Below are 9,944 nucleotides of genomic sequence, written 5' to 3'. Positions count from 1 at the left end.
GTGGGGTGTGTGTGTGTGTGTGTGTACGTGTACACATAGCATTCGATGTGTGCAGTTACTCAGGTCCTCCTGCTACATACCTGCCATCTGGAGTATTATGTTTTGTTCAGACTGTAGCTGACTTAGGATGACCAGAGAGAAAAAAAAAAAATCGGGACTGTCCCTGTAGCATCGGTACATCTGGTCACCCTAGGCTGACTTAACTGGTTTATGGTTATTACATGTTTTGATTGGCCATCTATCTGTGTGTCTTGCTTTGATTTCCTTGTGTTTTGGGCGTGCTGTTCTGGAGTGCATCAAAGTGTAACACTCCTGCTCCAGGAGTTGCAACCTGGGATGCAGGGTTGTAGCACAACTCAGGTTTGGCCTGCCCAACCCTCCATCATGAAGACAGAGGGTCAGGTAGGCTAAACCTGAGGGGTGCTGTGACTCTGTGTGACTGGTTGCAAAGCTTAAAGCAGGGATGCAAGTCCAGAGCCATGGGACACAGGAGCAGTGTCCCCCAAACTATGACTATGGGGGCTGACAGCCAGAGCCCCACCAGCCCAGCACCACCCCCAACACTGCTTTTCCTCCAGCATTTAAAATAGTGATGATGATGCCACAGCACAACTGGTTGCTGAGGTCTGTGCCTTTATCCTCACACACAACTATTTCAAATTTGATGACAATATATATCTCCAGATCAGTGGCACCGCTATGGGCACCCGCATGGCCCCACAATACGCCAAAATTTTTATGGCTCACCTGGAACAACGCTTCCTCAGCTCTCGTCCACTCACGCCCCTTCTCTACCTACACTACATTGTCATTTCAACTTTCAGGAGGAGTCCATGTGGAGTTTTTCTTCTTGTGCTGTTGGCGGGAGGGTAACTGTGTATCAGTGGGCTGTTCAGTGTTATCCTGAAAGTATTCTTTGAGTTGGAGACGGCGAAAGTAGGCTTCCAGATCGCCGCAGAACTGAATCATGTTAGTGGGGGTGGCAGGGCAGAAAGAGAGTCCCCGAGATAGGACAGACTTTTCTTCTGGGCTGAGTGTGTGGTTGGATAGGTTGACAATATTGCTGGGTGGGTTAGGGGTACCACGGTTGTGGCCCCATGTGGCAGGTAGGAGTTTAGACAGCTTACAGTCCTTTTTCCTTTGGAGAGAGGTGAAGTGAGTAATGTAGATCTCCTGTCTTATTTTAGTGAAGTCCGTTTGTATGGAAGTTTGGTTATTTATGAGAGTCTCCAGGTTGGAGAGCTCTTTTTTGATGTTTTCTTGTTTGCTGTATAGGATGCTGATCAGGTGGTTCCTCAGTTTCTTTGATAGAATATGGCATAATCTCTCACTGTAGTCTGTGTAGTATGTAGATAGCAGTGGATTTTTTATCTTTAGTCCATTTGGTATGAGGTCCATCCGTTTGCAAACTTTTGTTTGATGTCATCAATTTCTTTCAGTTTGTTTTCTTTCTCTATTCAGGTTTAAGTAGGGACTTTGTTCACCTCTGCTTCTACAGCTCTCAGCCCAATGGGCTGTTTTGAGACCTCTAGGCACAACCTCTAATAATATAGGGATCATGAAAGTAATACAATAATGACTAAAGTGTCTTAATAATTAGCTCCTGTGTTTTTATATGAACGAGTTTTCAGCTATGGGACAAATACTCCATTTCAACTTCAACCATATTTCTTAAATATTGTCACACTGCAGTGAATTGTCTGATAGACATGGTGAAAGTACCAAGTCCTGCAAGCAAGTCTACTACGAGTGAAACTACAGGCTTGGGCCAAATATTTCCTCCTGTCCCAGATCATACCATCATTAGACCAGCAATTCTCAAGACCAAAACTCTCTTTGCAGCTGACATCGCTTTTGATGCAAACGTAGCCAAGCCCATATTCTCTCCATTTCCAGCGATAAGAAAAGTTTGAGACATGAAGCCCAACCTCAGAAAGTTCCACCAAATCCAGAGAGGTTTGATTTGTCTATCTGTGTGTTCGGCTCTCAAGGACTCTCCTCTGAAAAACACTACTGAGAGGTTAAGGTTGGGAGCATCTCTGACTGGGACCTGGTGTTGTCAGATGCTACCGGTGTGGTGCTTTGCTCTGTTCAATGTTGATATCAATCAGCTGCGTGTGTGTGTTCCCTCTGTGTGCTGCCCCAGCTCTGCGCAGATAGCTGACACAGCAGACCCGAAGAGAACCCCCAATGACCACACACTCTAGTAAGGTACGAAGGCACGTTGGCCAAGTTTATTGTCGAAGAGAAACACAGTCTCCAACTCCCAGGCAAACGAAGTCCAAGGTGCTGCTAAGGTGCAGCTAGCCAGTACATATGTGCTCCCTGGCAATGGACTCAGCTGAGTCAGTGGTGGGACTTTCCACTGCCCCCTAGGCTGGACAAAGACACTACCCCAGGGATGCATTCTTATACACAGGTACAAACAAGTTACACATCACTCCTGATGTACCGAGGTGCAACCCTTCTACGTAGCAAGGTACAACCCCTCTATGTAGTAAGGTGCTGCCTCTCACCTTGTACAAGTTGGTTCGAACAAAACAACTCTATCCATCATATTACCCTTTTGGCCTCATCATTGGGATGGGTCAGCCTGTTCCTTGTTATCTGTTGTGGCAAACCCAGGACAAATGGCTACAAAGGGAGGGGTAGGAATTAGTCCCAGGGTGGGTTAAAAGGCCTCTCCCTATCCATCGAGGAGAGATAGCCATGGAGAAATTAGGTTCAGCTGGAACAGGGGTTACCAGGGAACTAATTAGGTTCAGCTGGCCCCAATTGCTGGAGACCTTTTTAAACCTTCCCTGGCAGGGAAACGGGGGGAGTGAGAGAAGCAGAGAAGCTGCCAGCGCGTAGGTGCAGCAAGACTCTGACCTCTTCCAGCAAGGAAGACTGCACTCTGTCCCCAGAAGGGGAGAAAAACAGCAAGGGACTGACTGAGAAAAGGATCAGCCAGACCCTGCGTGACCGGGAAGGACTTTGCTTTGCCCAAGCCTGTGTCTCCAAGGCAAAAAGGGACTGAGCCAGCCAAGGAGAAGCAGGTACTTTGCCACACTGTGTGGAGTGTACAAGTATGTGAATGTTCTGATATCTGGTGTCCAGTACCTTTTTGGTATGTCTCTTTTTGCAGCATCAGCCCTTTCCTTGCCAACTTCTGTGAGCAGGGCCTGCTTCTGGCTCACAGCTTAACTTTACTTTATGTTAGCAAAGTCTTGACCATTACCTTAGTTCAGGCCTCAGGCCTCATACCGGGCCTCTGATAAGGGTTTATGTTTCAGGGCCTCATCTTACTACACCTGGGAATGCCTAGAAAATCCATACAGAGAAAAAAATAAATATTTCCCTGTCCCCTAAATTGGAATTTGGGGCTTTGGATTTGAGTGGGAGAGATTATTGGCAAGAACAGATCGATGGACCCAGGTCATGGTTCAGAAAAAAAGAACTGAGTTCACCTTAGTTATCCAGAGAGGCAGGTGACTTTTTTCAGTGCAACTGACATGTCTGTGTTGTTCACATTTAACAATTGTGCATTTTCAAAGGAAATTTATACAATCTTTAAACAAATTCCCACAGAGAAAACTCAATGAGAAGTCAAGTCCAGCCCCCTGGGCTGTGGCAGAACCAAATAAACCTAGATCATCCCTGACAGATGTTTTTCCAACTTGATTTTAAAAGCTTCCAATAATGGGGACTACACAACCTCCCTTGGAAGCCTGTTCCAGAGCTTAATTACCCTTCTGGGCAGAACTACCAGTTCTGGGCAACACATTTCAGGAATAATGTGGACAAACTGGAGAAAGTCCAGGGAAGAGCAACAAAAATGATTAAAGGTCTAGTAAACATGACATAAGAGGGAATATTGAAAAAGTTGGGTTTGTTGAGTCTGGAGAAGAGAAGACTGAGAGGAGACATGATAACAGTTTTCAAGTACATAAAAGTGGAGGGAGAAAAATTGTTGTTCTTAACCTCTGAGGATATGACAAGAACTAATGGGCTTAAATTGCACCAAGGGTGATTTAGGTTGGACATTAGGAAAAACCTCCTGTCAGAGGGGTTAAGCACTGGAATAAATTGCCTAGGGAGGTGGTGGAATCTCCATCATTGGGGATTTTTAAGAGCAGGTTGGACAAACACCTGTCAGGAATGGTCTACATAATACTTAGTCTTGCTTTGAGTTCAGGGGACTGGACTAGATGACCTCTCGAGGTCCCTTCCAGTTCTGTGATTCTGATTCTATGATTCTATTATGCTTTTTCCTAATATCTAATCTAAATCTCCCTTGCTGCCGATTGAGCCCATTACTTCTTGTACTACCTTCACCATCCTCTTTGTAACAGCCTTTAACATATTGGAAGACTGTTGTCAGGTGCCTCCTCAATTTTCTTTTCTCAAGACTAAACATGCCCAGTTTTTTTAATCTTTCCTCATACATCAGGTTTTCTAAACCTTTGATAATTTTTTCTGCTCTCCTCTAGACTCTCTTCAATTTGTCCACAGCTTTCCTAAAGTGTGACACCCAGAACTAGACACAACCGAGCCTCCCCAGTGCTGAAGAGTGGGACAGTTACCTCCCGTGTCTTACATACAACAGTCTCGTTAATACACAACAGAATCATGTTAGCCTTTTTTGCAGCTGCATCACATTGTTAACATATAAAATTTGTGGGCCACTATAACCCCCAGAACCTTTTCAACACTATTACTACTTAGCCAGTTATTCCACATTTTGTAATTGTGCATTTGATTTTTCCTTCTTAATAGATGTATTTTGCACTTGTCTTTATTGAATTTTATCCTGCTGAATTCAGACCAGTTCTCCTAACCATCACCATTAAACCTGTCCTCTAAAATGCTTCCAACCACTCCCTGCTTGGTGTCATCTCTAAATTTTATAAGCATACTCTACACCCCATTATCCAAACCATTAAGGAAAATATTGAATAATACCTGACTCAGGACTGACCTTTGTGGGACTCCATTAGATACATCCTCCCAATTTGACAGTAAACCATTAATAACTACTCTTTGAGTACAGTGTTTCAACCAGTTGTGCACCCACCTTACAGGAGTTTCATCTTGACCACATTTTCCTAGTTTACTTACGAGAATGTCATGTGGAATTTTGTCAAAAGGCTTACTAAAATTACGGTTTATCATGTCTAGTGCTTCCCTACATTCACTTAAGGTATGTCTACACTACAAAATTAGGTCGAATTTATAGAAGTCAATTTTTTAGGAAGCGATTTTATACAGTCAATTGTGTGTGTCCCCACTAAGCACATTAAGTCGGCGGAGTGAGTCCACTGTACCGTGGCTAACATTGACTTTTGGAGCATTGCGCTGTGAGTAGCTATACCATAGTTCCTGCAGTCTCTGCTGCCCACTGGAATTCTGGGTTAAGCACCCAATGTCTGATGGGGCAAAAACATTGTCGTGGTTGGTTTTGGGTACATGTTGTCAGTTGCCCCTCCTTCCATGAAAGCAATGGCAGACAATCTTTTAGCACCTTTTTTCCGTGTGGATGCCATACTGTTTTCAGCATACGGTGCAGTAGGACTGCTAACCGTCAACATCAAACAACCGCTTCTGCTGCAGCTCTGATCTCCTGTTCTCCTGGTGCCATGAATCCACCTCGCAGGTCCTCTATATGACCGTCGTCATCCACCGCTTCCACTGCAACTCTGCTCTCCTGCTCTTGTCTCGCCATATCACAGCAAGCATGCAGCCCGCTCAGATCTTTAGAAAAAAATCCAATCTTTATTTAAAAATTGTTAGTGATGGAGAATCCACCATGACTCTTGGTAAGATGTTCCAATGGTTAATTACCATCACCATTAAAAATGTACTCCTTATTTCCAATCTGAATTTGTCTATCTTCAACTTCCAGCCATTGGATCTTGTTAGTCCTTTGTCTGCCAGACTGAAAAGCCCACTATCAAATATTTGTTCCCTATGTAGGTTCTTAGGTGGGATCCACAAAGATACTTAGATACCTAAACCCCAGGCCCAGGCAGCTAAATCTTGGGTTTGAGTGCTTAAATCCCAGTTTTAGGTTCTATTGCAATCCACAAAACTCTCGCTGAATGCTGTAGGTGCCTAAACTCACTCAGTGCCTAAGTTTTTAGGGTAAAAGTTTTGCTGATTCACTTTAGGTGTCTGGATGTCTGTCTCCTATCTAAACAACAGAGTGATTCACAAACAGAGGGAAAGACAAGCATTCATCTGCCTAAATCCCGTGTGGGGCTCAATCCAGTAGGCAGCCTCTGCAAACAACTACTGGATCAGGTCCCATTCAAAATCCCACTGCTGTTAGAGAACATGGAGGTGGTGCTGAGCTTATAGCCTATTGGTTAGAATGCTCGCCTGGGAGGTGGATAAAGCAGGTTCAGTTTTTCTCTCTACCCTGAAGGGAGAAAGGATCTGAACAGAGATCTCTGGTGTCTCAGAAGAGTGCACCAGCTAGTGGGTCACAGGCCGTTCTGATGGGGTGGTGGTTCCATCAATGACTGTTGTTGAAGCTCTTTCACTGTGTATAAATAAATAGCCGTTGAGCAAGACAGTGGACATTAGTGTATAGCTTGCCAGTTAGGGCACAACCGCGCCCCCTCCCCCCGCTGAAATCTGGGAATCTCCTTGCTCTAATCATTCTTTTGTTATTTATACACAATGGAACAGCTCAACAGGAGAGAGTGAAAGGGAGCCCCACATTAGAATATCCCATAGGCCAGTGTTTTCAGCACTCACTGTAGTGGCGGGAGACACCTGTGAAAATCCTATCTCTCTTGAACTCTGACATAACCCTACTGGAGTCAATGGGCCAGATCATCAATTGGTGTAAATCAGAGCAGAAGGAGTGTCAATGCGACCAGATTGCCAACTGGTGTAAATCTGTGCAAACTCCTTAGGAGTCAATGGGCCAGATTCCCAGCTGGTGTAAATTCATATACTTCATTGGACTCTAAGAAGCCATCCATGGTCAGATTAAGGCACAGAGGCCTCCTTATGGCAACCCAAACAATTGGCACTTGCTGTGCTCTTGTGGGTGCTACCATTATATAAGAATATAAGAACAGCCATACTGGGTCAGACCAATGGTCCATCTAGCCCAGTATCCTGTCTTTCAACAGTGGCCAATGGCAGGTGCTTCAGAAGGAATGACCAGAATAGGGCAATTATTGAATGATCCATTCTCTGTAATCCAGTCTCAGCTTCTGGTAGTCAGAGGCTAGGGACTCCCACAGCATAGGGTTGCATCTCTGACCATCTTGGCCGATAGCCATTGATGGACCTATCCTCCATGAACTTATCTAAAACTTTTTTTGAACCGCATTATAATTTTGGCCTTCACAACATCCCATGGCAACCACTTTCATAGATTGACTGTGTATTGTATGAAGAAGTACTTTCTTTAGTTTGTTTTAAACCGGCTGCCTATTAATTTCATTGGGTGATCCCTAGTTCTTGTGTTATGCAAAAGAGTAAATAACACTTCCTTATTCACTTTCTCCACACCATTCACAAACCACCACTGCCACACCCAAGTTTAATCTAAATGTTAATATTGTCTTTTGATCTCTGAATCAATAGAATATTGTAACAGTCAGGAACCGTCTGGTTATATTAACATCTCACAAGATATACATAAACACAAACACATACAATCACTATCTTCTTCTAATTCTCTAACAGTACAAGTCTACATTTCAAAGTTCTAGTCCATCTAACAGATATGTATTAGTTATTTATCAGGAATGGCCCTAATTACCATTCATATACTTTTCTAATATGCCTAACATGCTCAGTGTGAGAGTATGTTACATATGGACTTCTATTCAAAGAAGAAAAGCGAATCCAAAAATTTGTCAAGGGTAAGAATCCAATGCCAGTCTTTTCTCAGAAGATTAATCAAAGGCCAGAACCTACCCAGGGTGGGAGAGAGAGAGAAAATAGACCATATAAGTGAACGTTCACAGTAATCGAACTGCATATTCAGAAATTCATCTACTCAGAAGAACTTTATTAAAACCTAGAAGTGGTTGGAAAATGGAATTTCCATCCTCTTGGAAATTCTGACTTTTTTCCCCTAGCAGTTGTTTTGGTCTCAAATATTAACTTTTTTTTGTAATGTAAAAATGAATTTTAAACACTTATCAAAATTAAATATTTCATTTGAAATGTTGATTCAAAATGAAAAAAATTAAAATGTGATCTAAATGTCATTTTAAATATAAATATTTGAAATACAATATTTCATTTTGAATTGACATTTTCACTTAAAATGACACTTTACATCAAAATGTCAATTTGAAATTAATTTTTTGTATTGAATTAACATTTCTAAATTTATAAAGGAAAAATCATTTCAATTTTCCTGACCAAGAATTTTAAAAAATAATAAAAAGAAGACATTTTTCTCATGAGAAATTTTGATTTTGACAAAACCACATTTTTCAAGTGAAAATGTTTCATGCAATTTTTTTTAACTAGCTCTGTCAAAAAACATATCTTCATAGCAGACTCGTTGCAACAATTTAAATGATAATTACATATATATGAGATGAATTTTGCTCCAAAAAACTGTAGTGACCTTTTTTGCCGGCACTTAGTTTTTAAGCATTAGTGTCTTAATCACCTACAGATTATTAAATGTTATATTGACAATGAAGGGAGAGCTCCACAAAGAGGACCTATCATTGCAACATCCAATTTTAGGTGCCCAGCTGCCCAGTGGAATCCACAGCTGTGATGTAGGTACCTAGGCTCCCTGTGGAATGAATAAGGGGAAACAATCACCAAGAAACTGGGTTCACAAAACCCAGAACACTGGCCAGGAAGTTGCCTAAACTAAACCACCAAACATTTAGTTTTCAAAAGCTGTTTTATTTAAAAAAAAATGAAAAACATCAGTCTTCAATTTCCAGTTTCTCACTGAAAAATTGGAAGATTCAATCAAAATGAATTGTTTCTCTAAACATTTTAATTTTGGTGAAAAAGCCATTTCTATATATGTAAAAGTTTGAAGAGAAAATTTTTACCAACTCTAATCAGACCTATCTCCATAATGGCCATGTAAATGAGAGCTAAATTCCCCATACTTTTGAGTAGTTCAGATTAAAATTTGTCCCCCGATCCAAATTTGGGCCTATGACTATCCTATAGAACATATGCTGGCAAACAAGGCTTTAGGCACCTAATTACCACTTTAGGCACCAACATCCCAGAATCAGGCACCATTAGGTTTCGCAAAGCCCCTGCTCAACTACCACCAAACCCTGTAGTTGCCTAAACTCACACAGCACCTAAATTTTTGCAGTAGCAGTTGCCAAGCTGCACTGCAGCCCCATGCCAGGCATTGAATGCTCAAACCCCAGAGATTTTCATGGACCTGGGGAAGATAAGTATTCCTCCCCATAACCTACGTGCAGGGCTTGATGCAATAGGCATATTCAATGGCCACTTACTGAATATAGCCATGCAAGAGAGCTCATGCAAAGCAGGTAGTGGTGTGTGGGGAGAAAGAGGCCCTCCCTCCTAACTTTTAGCACAGTGGTTAAGGCTCTCACCTAAGATGTGGAAGACCCTCCCCTCCTCTCCACCTCATAGGGAGAATATATTTGAATAGGAATCTCCCACCCCTCAGGAGAGTGCCCCAAGCACTGGCCTATGGAGCACTCTCACAGGGGGGCCTCCCTCAGTGTCTCCTGTTGAAGCTGTTCCACTCTGGTGAAATAAGCGTCATCAGAGCAGGTGGACTGGATCTTGGGTTGCCCAGGTCTTGAGTGAGTGATCTGACCACCAAACTACAGTCATTCTTGCATGTGGATGCACTCTCATTCTCGCTCACCCAATAACTCATTAGCTATGCACAGTGGAACAGCTTCTGCAGGCGAAAATGAGAGAGCCCCACACTGGAATATCTCATAGTGTAGAGGTTAGAGCATTCATGT

Source organism: Mauremys mutica, chromosome 15, assembly GCF_020497125.1.
Source record: "Mauremys mutica isolate MM-2020 ecotype Southern chromosome 15, ASM2049712v1, whole genome shotgun sequence".
Classification (NCBI taxonomy): Eukaryota; Metazoa; Chordata; order Testudines; family Geoemydidae; genus Mauremys; species Mauremys mutica.
This window is presented reverse-complemented; position numbering follows the sequence as displayed.